We start from the raw sequence: 14224 nt of genomic DNA, 5'->3' as shown, positions 1-14224 counted from the left end.
CCCCCTGGGCTTCCTGGCTCCCCCTGCAGCCCAGCTGAACTGCACGCCGGCTCCCAGCCTTCCCACCACAGCCCAGCTGAGCCGCACGCCAGCGCCTGGACCCCCACCCCTCGCAGTGTGCCAGGACTTTCTGATCCTGAAACATCCATAGTCCTTCTGGACCACAGATGTTGCTGGACCAGAAAGTTCTGGTTTATAGGGTTGCAATCTGTAAAACTATATCAGACCTAGTGATGAATCATTTGGCGGAGGGAATTCCTGGAGATTCCTGATTTTTAGTTGTGACTTTCTCCTTCCAGGACCGTGACAGCTTCCACTGAATTCAGTGAGTTTTGGATTTGACCCTATGATCTCTCAAAGCAGATACATTTCCCATACTGTCCCTGCATCCACACAATAGCCACTTGGCTGTTACTCTCAGCCTTATTTTTATCCTGTATGTTACGGCCGCTTTTTCCAGACAGGTCCAAGCCTATCTAACCGACATTCTGATTCTCACTCACACCTTGTCCTTCTCCTCCAGCAACTTTAAAGGAGCACTGCTTGGGTAAAGCTGGAATCTGCAAGGAATTGATCCTATTGACACGGCAACCCCAAAGTGTTTTCAGGAGCTGATTCAGAATGTGTACAGGTAGGCTGATGCTTCCAGAGGAACTTTGTACTGCCTTCACTGAAGTCAAGTACAGGCAGTCCCTGGGTTACGTACAAGATAGGGACTGTAGGTTTGTTCTTAAGTTGAATCTGTATGTAAGTCGGAACTGGCATCAGCTGCTGCTGAAACTGATCAGTTTCAACAGCCGCTGAATCTGGACACCAGTTCCACTTACATACAGATTCAAGATAAGAACACCAGGCGTCCCCAAGTCAGCTGCTGCTGAAACTGATCAGCAGCTGATTCCAGGAAGCCCAGGGCAGAGCAACTCTGCCTTGGGCGTCCTGTAGTTCGCTCTAGTTCTCCGGGGCGAGAATCCCCGTTCGTAACTACGGATCCGACTTAAGTCGGATCCGCGTAACTCGGGGACTGCCTGTACATGTTAAATTTCCTATTGATTTCAGTAGAGGAGAGTTGGGCCAACACCCGGTGCTATTAAACCTTAAAGTCCTCTTTGGGATTCATGCACTGCCAGTAGTGATTTAAAACAAACAATTTTACATTGGTAAACTTGCTGGGGTAGGGAACTTGCCAGATTCTCTACCTACTGCATAATTGGGACTTAGCTAATGAGGATACAAAAGTAGAACCACTTAAAAAAACTTGAATTAAAAGCAGCAACTTGTATTTGTTTTTCACTTGAATAGCTCTAAATTTAAAAAAAGTCACTGTTACAGAAGCCCATTCCTCACGTGTGTGTATTTGCCAGCCCTGACTTTCTAGCAGTGTAAACAAAAATGACATTATTTCCTAAAAATTTAAAAAACAACAAATACTCAGGGGCTTGACTGGGAATGTGTTTTTCTTTGTAATGCAATTTAATGTATAAGTTCATCTGGGCCTTTTACCAGTAAATATCTTCTTGCTGCCACACCAAAACAGTTTATCATTGCACTTACCACAGTCATCACAAATAGGGAGGGGTGATGGGAGCATCTTGCCTTCTTCTATATCCGGTGGACATGTGTATGCAATACAAATAATAGCTGCATGTGGTTTGAGAGAACTGAGCAAACTTTGGGTGCCTAGTGAGGCCATGATGCATTTTCTAAGAATGCAACTGCCAAAAGTGGCATCAAATTGCATTTTAAACCTCTCTTGGCTCATAACATAACTGCTGCTCAGTGGACTTGCCTTTCTGCAAAGAAGAAAAAATCAGTCCCATTTTGTTTCTGCCAATGCATGTACCGTGCAATCTTAAGGCATTAACTGGCTTAGTCATTTAGTAAGTATGGAACATGCCATCCCAACTTCTTACTGCATAGTGGGAATGCTGCTGCCAGCTGATGCACTAAAGGACCTATGTCCTGGTAGCTGTTTCTCTTTCTTTGTGGCATAGCATGGCTGTGATTTTAACCTTCTTTTAAAATGTTTACATTATTTCATTTTATTTCCAAATTCTTACAGTCACCAAGTCTCGAGTTCTCTCCCTTTTTTCCCCACCAGAAGACATTAGCTTTGTGCTTTTCTTTTCTTATGATAATAGTTCTGTTGTGCATCAGTTTAGAGTATGTTTCAATTTGTCCGTTAAAATAAAAGCTGAGAAATTGTATGCTCATTCATTGATGGTGCCTTGCATTTATTGTAGGGCTAATCTGGTGAGGCACTAAGAGCTCATCAACAGCTGAGATTAGCTTAGACTCTTGCATCAAAGCATTTTGGAATTGGATTTTAACATATACTTATATAGATGAAGAACTTTAACCACGATTTTAAAAAATCCCTTTGATCGTGTAATGACAAACCCGGCTAGATTAACTGTGACAGAACCTGGGTCTCCAGGCCTAAAAGCATGAGCTTCTTTAGCAAAAAAGGGGGTAAAAGTTACCAAGTGCCTAATGTAGTGGTCTCAGATCCATTTACAAAAGCAACTTGAGACCCAGGCCTTGCATACATTTAAAAGTATAACTGGTTTAATTTTATAGTAATCAAATGGGCACAGCACTTTTATTGTTAGATGCCTAAGTCTAAGCTGGGCTCAGCATACTTAGACTCATATAACAGCAGGCTTGGTTCCCCCAATGGAAGTTTTACTTTTTGTTCAAAAATGGAACAGCATCATCTGGAAATCAAAAAGTTTGTCTGGAAGGCAGAGACTATCCATGGAAAATTTCAGTTAATCAAAAATCTAATTCCATGAAAAAATGGTGGGAATGGAAAATGTTAAACCAGCCTTAGATGTAACTACAAAATTACGCATGGGCTGCATAAAGCCGATTGAAGTTCTATGTATGGCTACTACATTTTGTTTACCATTGCCCGGGGGCAGGGTTGCCAGATTCTGCTGGTTTCTGTCTGTGTAGTATTTCTTTCTGTCGGTATTACTAAAGCCACTCGCATGTAAAACAAGGGCATGTGGAATTAGGAGTGTGCTGATTGCACACAACATTGAACTGAGACCTGCGTACTCCCTCGGCAGCCAATTAAAGTTCTTCTACAGTTCGGCTGACACACCCCACAAATTCTAGGCAAGCAAGCCAGTTAGCAAAACTACTTTAACTCAGGAAACCGCCTTGGTTTCTACAATCTTGCAGCCCACTGAGATGAAGGAGGACTAGTCAGGCAGCCCACTCTCTAGCCTTGATTGTCCCTCACTGCCGTAGACATTCTTCTCACTGACTCCGGTGGAGCCAAGCTTTTGTCCTCAGCGTTACAACTTGCTCTTATGCTACCTTTAACTGCATAAAACCTCTAATACTAGAGTATTTGTTGGAAGCTAACTCCAGGAGAAGAATACTATCTCTGAATCACCAACTCTTCCCTTCATAGCCTTGGACCTGGGTATTTTGTTAATGATTCTTGAGTTTTTCAGGGTCAAGTCAGAGGGCCTCAGAAGTCAACTGATGTCAGATATAGTGACTTCAGTCCCTTCAGCTTCCGCTTGTCTGCGTTCAGCCTGGTATTCTGTGCCTGGCACTTGTTTAGGAGTTGTCAAAGCTGGGTGTCATGACCCTGATTTGCCTCTTCCTTGAGCTCCCTTCCTTTTACAAGAATATCATTGGTTACAGTCTTGATGCCTGGGAGAGCCTCCCATGCCTACTTTGGTTTGCACTGCCCACAGGTATTCATACCTACTGGTACCTGCCCAAGAGGTGTGGCAAAGGGCGTGAGGTGCTAGAATGGACGGCTAATTTAGCACAATATGCCAGAGTCCATTTGTGACGTGACAGACAGGGAACACATTTGCCTCAGTCACTGGTATTTTCAGTGTGCCATTGAATGGCTTAGGAACAAGGCATATTCTGCATTTTGCTGCTTAGCAATGTTGCTAGCAGATGGCTTTACAATCCAGCTGGAATAGAACTGGGCATTGCACTAGCACAGTTCCAAATATTGCAGTAGAGTAGCTGGCAGCCTTCTTCTATGGTGTATAGATACCGAGAGGCTTTGGATCTGCTGAAGTTACTGCAGATCTTGTTCTTCTCCTTGCATGTATTGCTCCTTTGTTCTTCCCGGGGTAGCTATGTCTCCATCACCTCTTGCACTGTTACCACTATTACTGTGTGGGCACTGTTGTTATTTTGATCCTTCCCATGAACAATTTGGCTGCTCTTATTATTTGGAGACATTTCTCTGTGGTTAGATCTGTTTCTCTCACGTATGCCAAGAACGGTCCTTCCTTTAATTAGGGAATTTTTAATGCTTCCAAAGTTACCTGTTGATATCACTTCTCAGCTTTTATAAGTATCGTGTAAAAGAAAAACCCAGACAAAATGTCTCTACAGTCTCATTTTGTCTGGGACCAAAACCCTTTATCAGCTGTTCCGTTGTTCCAAGCATTATTCCTAGCAAAATTATTCCTGTTCTTCCCCCTCCCCCACAGATATACTCAAAAAAACTTCAAGTTCATTTTTCTCATCTTTGTCCCCTGTGGTTGGCTCTTTAATGCATTCACTTTTTCCGTGACTTGGCAAGGTTTTTGTCCTGAAGTCCGACACTCCTGGTGGTCTGAGTCCTTTCATGTTTCCCATTTGCTGGTCGAGGCGCTGGTTTATTATCCCATTAATCACATTCTCTTCCTTGCTGTGGGTATCAACAATCTGACCACTATTCCCTTGTTTCATGAACTGCACACTGGGTAATAATAATACAAGAGGACCCCATTATTTTCAAACCTAAACTGTCTTTTTAAACATGCTAGAAATGTGTTAATAGGACTTAGTTGAAAGCAATGGCTTGCAGTGGACATGTGACTTGCACAGATAGTCACTGGAGAGACAGCACTATTTAAACTAGGTAAAGAGCAATTTTTAAAGTCAAAGGGTCACCACCTCATGTTATGCACTGGACCCCTGTAGTTAATCAACATTGACTTCACCGGAGATTTACGGAAGTGTGAGATCCAAGTCGGGCTCTTACTGTCTTTCATACAACAATTAGGGGTTATGTTAAACAGATACCGAAAAAACCCTCAGCCTGCCTAATGCCGGAGGAATATATTTTATTTTATTGATGCATTCATGGGTGTTTTAATACTTTAAAATGTCATTTAGGCCCAGATCCTCAAAGCTATTTAGGAACTACCATGAATATCGGGGCCATAATGGTTAAGACCTGTACTTTAAAGATGTACCATTGTGTGGAATAAATGGAAGATGTTTCAATATGACCTTGCTAGCACTTGTGAAACTCCGATTTGGAAAAACTTTTTTTCCCTTTCAACTGTTGGTGCCTCAAAGGCAGAAGGTAGTCAGGGTGCACACCATTACTGTTCTGTTTACTCTCTCTGGGGCATCTGGAATTGGCCGCTGTCAGAAGACAGGATACTGGGCTAGATGGGCCATTGGTCTGACCCTGTATTGCCGTTCTTATGTTCTTTTAAACTTGAGACGATGGTCAGCATTCGCTACGATGATGAGATTGATCTATGTATGTTTGTATTTCCTTCTTAGTTTCTTCCTTTGCATTGTGTGGTATTGACATGTATCCATGTCTGGGTCATTCGATCAGCCATTGAGCAGAAAGAGATTTGAACTCCGGATGAAGTTTAATAAGGTCAAATACAAAGTACTCCACTTAGGAAGGAACAATCAGTTTTGCACACACAGAATGGGAAGTGATTGTCTAGGAAGGAGTACTGCAGAAAGGGTCACAGTGGATGACAAGTTAAACATGAGTCAACAGTGTGACACTGATGCAAAAAAAGCTAACATGATTCTGGGATGCATTACCAGGAGTGTTGTGAGCAAGACACGAGAAGTCATTCTTCCACTCTGCTCTGCGCTGATTAGGCCTCAATTGGAGTATTGTGTCCAATTCTGGGCACCACGTTTCAAGAAAGATGTGGAAAAATTGGAGAAGATCCAGAGAAGAGCAACAAAAATGATTAAAGGTCTAGAAAACATGAGCTATGAGGGAAGACTGAAGGAATTGGGCTTATTTAATTAAGAAAAGAGAAGACTTAGAGGAGACATGATAGCAGTTTTCAAGTATCTAAAAGTGGGTTAATGAAGAGGAGAGAGAAAAATTGTTGACCTTGGCCTCTGATGGTAGGACAAGAAGTAATGGGCTTAAATTGCAGCAAGAGCTGTTTAGGTTGGACATTAGGAAAAATTTCCTAACTGTCAGGGTGGTTAGACGGAATAAATTGCCTCAGGAGGTTGTGAAATGTCCATCACTGGAGATATTTAAGAGCATGTTAGACAGACACTTGTCAGGGATGATCTAGACAGTGCTTGGTCCTGATGTAAAGAGACTGGACTTGATGACGTCATGAGGTCCCTTCCAGTTCTGTGATTCCTTCTATTGGACCTGCTCCAAAGCCTACTGAAATCAACAAAAAGACTCCCGCTGAGATTAGTTGGTTTGAATTGTACCTTAAAATCTGAATTTTGTTGGAAGAGCTAGAATCCTTTATGTAATTAGCTTGGTAATGCGAAATTGAAGGAGGAATAGTGCGGCAAGTGATGTCCTATAGACGGAGGCTGCTATTTAAGTGGAGAAAGGATCTTCTTTCTCTTTGCCTTTTTTGCTCTGATTTCTGATGGTCACTATAGCAACAGGAACTAGCAAAATGAAGAACTGGAGCACATACACTTCAGTATGACAAGTTCAATTTGCAGCCAGCTCAGCAATGTAACTCAAATCTATGTCATGCTTAATAAGAGTCTATACCGCAAGTAATGGATCATCCTGGGGTTTCTATGGGCTACCGTGTGGGGAAACCTCAGTTTGCGTGTATCCACTGGTCTTCCTCATTAAAGACACCAGTAAGGGCTGAAGCATTATAATTTAGTCTGGACTTCTGTCACAGTTGCCCGATGTGTCACAGATGACATAAATTATAATACAGGACTATGTAGCACTTTAAAGACATCTTGTTAGTCTTTAAAGTGCTACATAGTCCTGTATTTTGTTTTAGCTACACCAGACTAACACGGCTACATTTCTATCACTATAAATTATAATGGCTTTTTAAAAAAATGTCCCCAATTTTTGACACTTTGGGTATTTTTGTATGTGTATAAGCTAGGGGCCAGTGTCAGTGAGAGGTATGAAGGTAAACCAACCAGTCCATTATGGGAATATAACAGTGATTGGGACTAAAGTAGCAACATCATGGTGAGGCAAATGACCAGAGCAATGGGCTTGGACTTCCAAAGGTCATGAAAATGTCACAAAGCAATTAATGTGTAGAAGCAAATTGGGTTTTCAAACATCACCCAACACTGTTGTAAAACAATGAACGACGGCCTATAAAGTGTCCTTGAACTTTAACTAAAAAGAGAAAGACAAAGACAACTACACATGCCGCATGTGCCCATATGGAGCAGTATCAAGTCACTCGGGGTGCATCTACACTGCACCGTTACTTCGAGATAACTAGCATTATTTTGAAATCACAATGCGAGCGTCTACACAGCCATGCCATTATTTCAAAATAATAGACGGCTTATTCCAAAATCTGTAAACCTCATTCTATGAGGAATAAGGCCTATTCTGAAATTGCTATTTTGAATTAAGGCATGTGTAGATGCCCCACTACTGCTATTTCAAATAGCTCCCTCATTAGGGCCATTCTAAATTATTCCTCCCCAGTGCGGTCTAAATCGAGATAACACATCTACATTAGGGAAGCCTGCCTCTGACTAATTTTGAAACTTCCCTGCAGATGTGCTATTTCGGAATAAGCTATTTTGGAATAACAATTGCATAATAGCTTATTTCAAAATAAGCGTACAGCGTAGACGTACCTTAGCATGATAGTGACTGTGCTAATGATGGCATTGAATTAGTACGCAATTGTTTGTATTGAAGTGACTACGTTACTATCAATGTTAAAGGTACAGAGCATGCTTAAGCTTTTCAAAAGCCTTTTCAGAATCCTGAGTAGATTCAGTATGTGGATTGCTTAACAAAAATTGTGGTGTCTTCTCTCCTGTTACTGTAATTACCTTACAATGATGATGGCTTTTTGCTGGGGTTCCTTGCACTGCTGACATGGCCAAATTAGCATCGTTATGGCCTGGAACAAGCCACTCTTGGTATTAGAGGGGGTCAGCTGGTGCTTCTGTTGGCTCTACAGTTTCATACTCCTTAAAGCTTTGATCCTATAACTGGACCTGTGAATAGTTTGAAGATTCCCATTGATGGCAAAGGATCTACATGGACGAGATGGAATCTGCCGATATGGAACAGATGTCAGGATCTGCAGATAACACAGCGATGACCACGGTGTAACTGAATAGAATAGCATATTGCTGAATTATGGAGGGGATGACTTCTGAAAAGGTGGCAGTGCGTGTGTGTGTGTGTATGCATATGCATGCGTGGGGGAGAGGAGAGTGGGAACATGAAAATTAAGAGAAAAAATGGCAACCCAGACGTATGATCTTGCCTTTCCCAAACATGCTAACATTTCAGTGGCTTCGAGGGAACTTCTGTGTGCATGGCTATGAACCTAAGAGTTAATGAGAGCCCTCTGTGTCTTTAGACTGTCTTTGCTTGATGAATAGCCCCAATCATATATAAAATGACCAACAAAAGAAGATGAGGGAAATTCTCTTAGAATTGGCTTGCAAACAGTGAAACAAGTTGGAAGAAAGATGTCGAGCTTCCTATGTTTATGCTGATGCAATCACCTTTATTATCTGGCTGCACAGAAATATTCTGATTTGGTTCAAATTAACTTGAGTTGTAAGTAAATTTAAAAGTGTTTGATTTCTTAATGAAAATCCTGCTACTCAGAGGCGCTGAGTACCTTCAGCTCCTAATCACATCAGTGGGAGTTGAAGGGTGTTCAGCACCTTACAAAATCAGGCCCAGGGATTGGACACTGATGGTGGGGGCTGTTAGATGAAAGTGTATTTATTTAAGGATTAAAACATAAATCGGTTTGTTAAATACAATATTACATTCATTGATGGACTGGTAATGCATTATGACAAGATGCAACATGACGGGTCATTAAAATACAGTGTTTTGAGGGTCCCAGTGCTGATATAGTCAAATTTAATATGAGGGATGAGACAATAATCTTCTGCTCATAGATTTTGTGTGTGACTTCAGGTAAATCACTTAATCTCTCTATGCTCCAATTCCCAGGTGTCACTCTCCATGTATGTTGAATTCCTTTTGCCTTGACCTTTTGTGAGTCTTGCCCACTAAGATCTTTGGAGCAGGCACTGTCTCTTACTATGTTTGGTTTGTACAATGAAGCCCCGGTTCCAGCTGGCATCCCTTGGCACTACTGTAAAACACATAAAACAAATTATATGCATTAATGGTCTGAGGATGGGCTGCTGCGGCTTAGCTTTTGTACATAATCATGGGCTGATTTAAGAGGGATTTTATATGCAATGTTATGTTCAACCAGTGCTGCTTCCCTTCAGATTGTTTTGTGGCCGAACACAATGAAGCAAAATAGGGCAGGTATTCCAGGATTAAGACGCCGGGCCAGTCAACGGGAAATCAGTTGTTGCAAGGCAACCATTAAGTAATCAGAGCTCAAAAGGGTTTCTATCAAAGCTTTAAGACAATAAGAAATGCTTTTGAGAGACTGGTTTATAATATATGCTGCTAGAACTAGCAGAACAAGGCCTCTGCAATCATTCAAGACTATGTTTATTGTATAAATATGGTTGGCGGATGCTTAGTCACCAGATTGCTAATTGTAAAGCATACTTATTTCTCAGTGATAGTGTGTTTAGTTGTGCTGTATGTTATCATAATTAGGGTTGGCTGGGCCATTTAGACATAGGCCTCCGCTGCATTAGCATAAGGGGAGCTGGGGTAAGGACTGCATGCGATTTAAAAAATACACCCAACTTTATATTGACATAAGGTCAATGACTGTAGGAGAACTATAGATTTGTACCAAGGTAGATAAAAGGAAAATCAAGACCACTGTGCTGAAAGGAGGCATAGCCTCTGGGCAAGTTCCCTGCTACATAGAGGGATTGAATATTCTACTAATGGCATCGGTTGCACTGCAGTGGGTTCCCTTATACACAGCACTTGGCAATATTTGAGACCACGCTGCCTTGGTGGCTGCTTATTACAATGTAGACATGACATAATTAATGCTGCACAGTTTTTCCAGGTGGGTTTCAGTGTGTCTGCATGCTGGCAGGTGGAGCTTCGACACTTGAACAAACTGCTGTGTGAGTCTGAATACAATTTCCTGTGGGTTTGCATGAGCGTTATGGGTGCTAGACTGTACCTGTTGTGATTTGCCAAGCTGGACGTCTCTACAAATTGTCCAGCAGCTTGGTGTACAGCTACACAGTGATGTAAGCCCGGGTAAGTGGACTCGACTCAGCTGACCCATGTTAGGGGACCCTGGGCTTGAGCGTTTACACTGCATTTTAGCCTTAGCTTCAAGCATGGGTCAGATAATTGTTAACTGGTGTCCACACCGCAGTACAGAGACGCAAGTCGAAGTACCTATGCCCCGGAAGGCCAACCGCCGCCGCTCCCCTGCAATGCCCAATGGCACTGCTGTAGCCCTAGCACCATGGTGTACTGAGACACACTGCTGCTGCCCACCTGCACAGGTAGCTGGAACCGCCCAACAGAACAGCCTGCCAGGTAGTTTTCCTTTCCCTTCTGAAGAACAGGAGGCAGTACGGGTTGCACGTCTGGAAAGGGCAAGAAACAGAGGTAAAGTGACCATGCATCCCGTTTTGGCTGAGACAGTTCCTTTATTAAACCCTGGACCTTTATTAAACCCTGGGGAGAGGGGAGAGGGGAGGGGACACCCATCTTGTTGGTTGGCAAAAGCCAACAAGACAAATACCCACTTTTTTTTTCAAAAGTGGGATGTGTTGTAGGAACATAGAGGGGTAAGTGGAAATACCAGCCCTATAAAGGGGGGAAGTTGGAGTGGAGGGAAGGGGGCACGAAAGGCTCCAGTGCATGTAGGCCAGCAGGAATCCAGCAAACATCCACAGCCTTGAGTGGGGAGGCTTCAATTGACCAGGAAGTTGAAGCAGCCATGACCGAGACAGCGAGGAGGATTGGTGTGACCAGTGACAACTTTGAACAAGGGAGAGGGAGCCTAGCAGGGTTCAACTGACAGTCTGGGGGAGGCACCTAGGCCAAGAAGTTGGGGCCAGCCTGTAAGGGGGCTCAGGTGAGTGGCTGTGGCCAGCCTTGTGGGAGGGAGGAGTCATGGGCCAGCCCCATAGAGTGTCCCATTTTCCCTTTGGGCAATATGGCAGAGGGTTATTGTTTACAGCGGCTACACAGAGGATCACATAATATGTGTGAAACCTCAAGGACCTAAAATGTGTGTTCTTAAGTGAACCTGTACATACTGCAAAGGGGATGCTTCATTCCGGCTCCTGGCACAGCCCTGCTCACCGTAGCCAGAGACGTGCAGAGGCCATGGGAAAGTTTTAAAATTCAAACCTTTACTCTGCTTCATTAAAAAAAAAATTGTGCCGAATTGACATCAGGAGAGTGTATCGCACCCTGGCCTTCTCAGGCTTTTTCTGCCATTTGGGGCTGTTCATATTTTGGAGGGTGTAACAGCTCCAGAGGTGCCCTATCAACAGAGGGACGTGTTATTCCAAGCAGCTGGAGGGAAACTTGCTGTGTGTGCAGAAAAAGTATTTGAATGAATAGTGACGGAATGGCACATTTGTAAGTGGGGTGGACTGGTCGGATCTACGGGAGCCTGGAAACAGGGCCGGCCCGAGCCATTTTGGCGCCACGGGCACACGGCATATGAGCTGCCCGGCCCGGTCACTGGCATGCAGCCCGGGGCCCGCCCGCGGGGTGCACAGCGCATGTGTTGCCCGGCCTGGCCACCGCTGCTGGCGTGCAGCACCTGGCCATGCAGGGGCCCACGGCCATAGGAGAAAAGGTGCTGCTGGCCGGCGCCGCAGGGATGGGGGGACAGCCCTACAGGAGCTGGGCACGCGGCGCCTGATGGCAGTTATAAGGGATGCCGCGCACCCCTTACAGCTGCCATCAGGCGCCCCCCATTGGTTGGCACGCCAGGCAGCTAGCCCACCCCTTAGTCCGGCCCTGCCTGGAAATGACACTAGACAATGCACTTTCCCACAGTGTGATATGCTAGCTGGAGTTCCTGCTTCAGGAAAAGTTCATGGCTATCAGCAGCCAGGATTGGGGCAGAAGGCATGGGAAAACTGAGGTGAGGTTGTGTTCACTTTCTCCATTGTTGCTGTAGTTGTTGTCATAGCCACAGACCTCAAAATAATCCACGGGTCTCACAAGTACACCTCTACCCAGCAGAGCTCATGATTATCTCCAGCTATATCTGACAGCGTCCATGGGCATTGTTGCTGGAACACATGCAGAGAAATGCCCTTGTATGCCAACTTTCGGCCAACAACCCTCGCTGGATAATAAAACCCCAGTGCCTTGCTAATTATATAGCACACATAATTCTGCATTGAAGTGAAACATACTGAATTCTCTTTGCTCATTCATACTGGAGGGTGCAAAATATAGCTCTCCTCATATCATACTGAGCCCTCAAAGTAACCAGAGGTCCTCATATCACAAACAATAGGCCCAAACACTGTCTCCATCATTTAGTGTCCATATACATTGACTGCACTGGAGGGTGTGCAAATCATTCCCATTGGCTACTGCTGGATGCAGGGAATAGGGTGCTGTGTGACTGGGGTGCACAGACAGAATTGGGGGTTGGAGTTTACTAGCAGGGTTGGGGGGTACCCTGCTTCCCTCATCTGAGACCCTCTTGTCTCCCCAACTGGTCCCACCTCCCCAACAATCCATCACCCCCCCCCATAATTCTCCTTCCCTCACTGCAGCTGTTGACTGCTCTCTCTTTATTCTTCCAATTCCCCACCCTCCCCCCGTCTCTCCTTCACAGGAAAGGTTCACATGTCTATTTCCCCCTCCAAAGACTGATTGTATTGCACCCCAAATGAAATTGCCACCTGTGATGTACAACTTGTAACAACTCCAGCCACATCTGCCAAACCCCCCTTTGCTTTGGTGTGTGTGTTTGTGTGTGTGAGACTTATCCTTAGTTGTGTTAATTAAAGGGTGAATTCTTAGCCATCAAGCAGACTTTGATTCATCCAATCATTAGTAACATTTAGTTTAGCATTGCAAGGCTGCTGAGGAAACAAGGGGACATGGGGGTAGAGGGAAGGCTGTAGTTTGTGAATCTCTGGCACAAATGACTCCAAATGTAGGTCACGAGCGCCCTACACTGAACTGTCCCAAGGCTTGCCAAATTTCAAATCAATCCAACAGCATGTGCCAATTTTAGAGCACTTAGGATGAACTTCACCCAGATATCAAGATGCAGCTAGAACTGTCCTGGTGTTCACAAGGATATGTACGTACACCTACAATTTCTGCACACCGTCCCCTGTTGGGCCCTTTAACCCAAACACTGATCAATCAGCACAGCCTGAAACAATGACTTGAGCAAACATTAATTTTTCCAAATGAGACTGAAAATTGAGGCAGTGTTGCTCATTTTACCATTTTTCAGCCTTTTTCATTGCTCCTCCAAGCCAGGCTCCCTGCTCTCTCCGCACTCCCTGTTGTGAATGGGAACACTACAAATCAAGAGGGTAATCATCTTGAGAACAATATCTCAGCAGGCAGATATCACATGCACGCCTTTGCTGTGCCGTGACTGCGGATTAGTTATTAAACAAAAATCTGTTTCTTCTAAGAGGTCAAAAGAGAGTTGACTCTGCCATGAAAGTTGCAAAAAAAAAAAAAAGGCAAAAATAGATTTGTTTTCACAACTCACATTTTTGCCAGTGTTGTTTTTATGTTGAATTTTTTGGAGCACGGCAGTAAATGGTTCCGATATGTGGAGTTCAGTACAGGGATTTTTGTTCAAGCAGCTCCAGCTATGTTTAAAGTACAATTGTTGCACCTATTAAAGCAATTCATTGTTATAGTGTGTCACAAAATCTATTGTTATTAACAGTTAATAATGATTAACAATTAATAACTGCTTATTAGAAGATTAGCATTCATGGAGAGGGTGGGATGTGTCACATGTGACATATAATGTCATGAAAAGATTATTCTGTTAAAGTAGGGTTATTACAGTGAGGGTAAAAAATCAACCAACAGCATAAGTTCACTTTAAAAAATAACTGAATCTAA

General features: G+C 43.7%; 1 pseudogene; it reads right to left on the bottom strand.

Moving 5' to 3' along the window:
* LOC149523818 (zinc finger MYM-type protein 1-like) overlaps positions 1 to 8108 on the bottom strand; it is a 125106-nt pseudogene extending 116998 nt beyond the window's left edge.
* Between the last annotated feature and the right edge of the window lie 6116 nt (positions 8109 to 14224).

This window comes from Pelodiscus sinensis, chromosome 11, assembly GCF_052426305.1.
Source record: "Pelodiscus sinensis isolate ZL-2025 chromosome 11, ASM5242630v1, whole genome shotgun sequence".
NCBI lineage: Eukaryota > Metazoa > Chordata > Testudines > Trionychidae > Pelodiscus > Pelodiscus sinensis.
The sequence above is the reverse complement of the archived record's forward strand: the minus strand, read 5'-3'. Positions and strand labels throughout refer to the sequence as shown.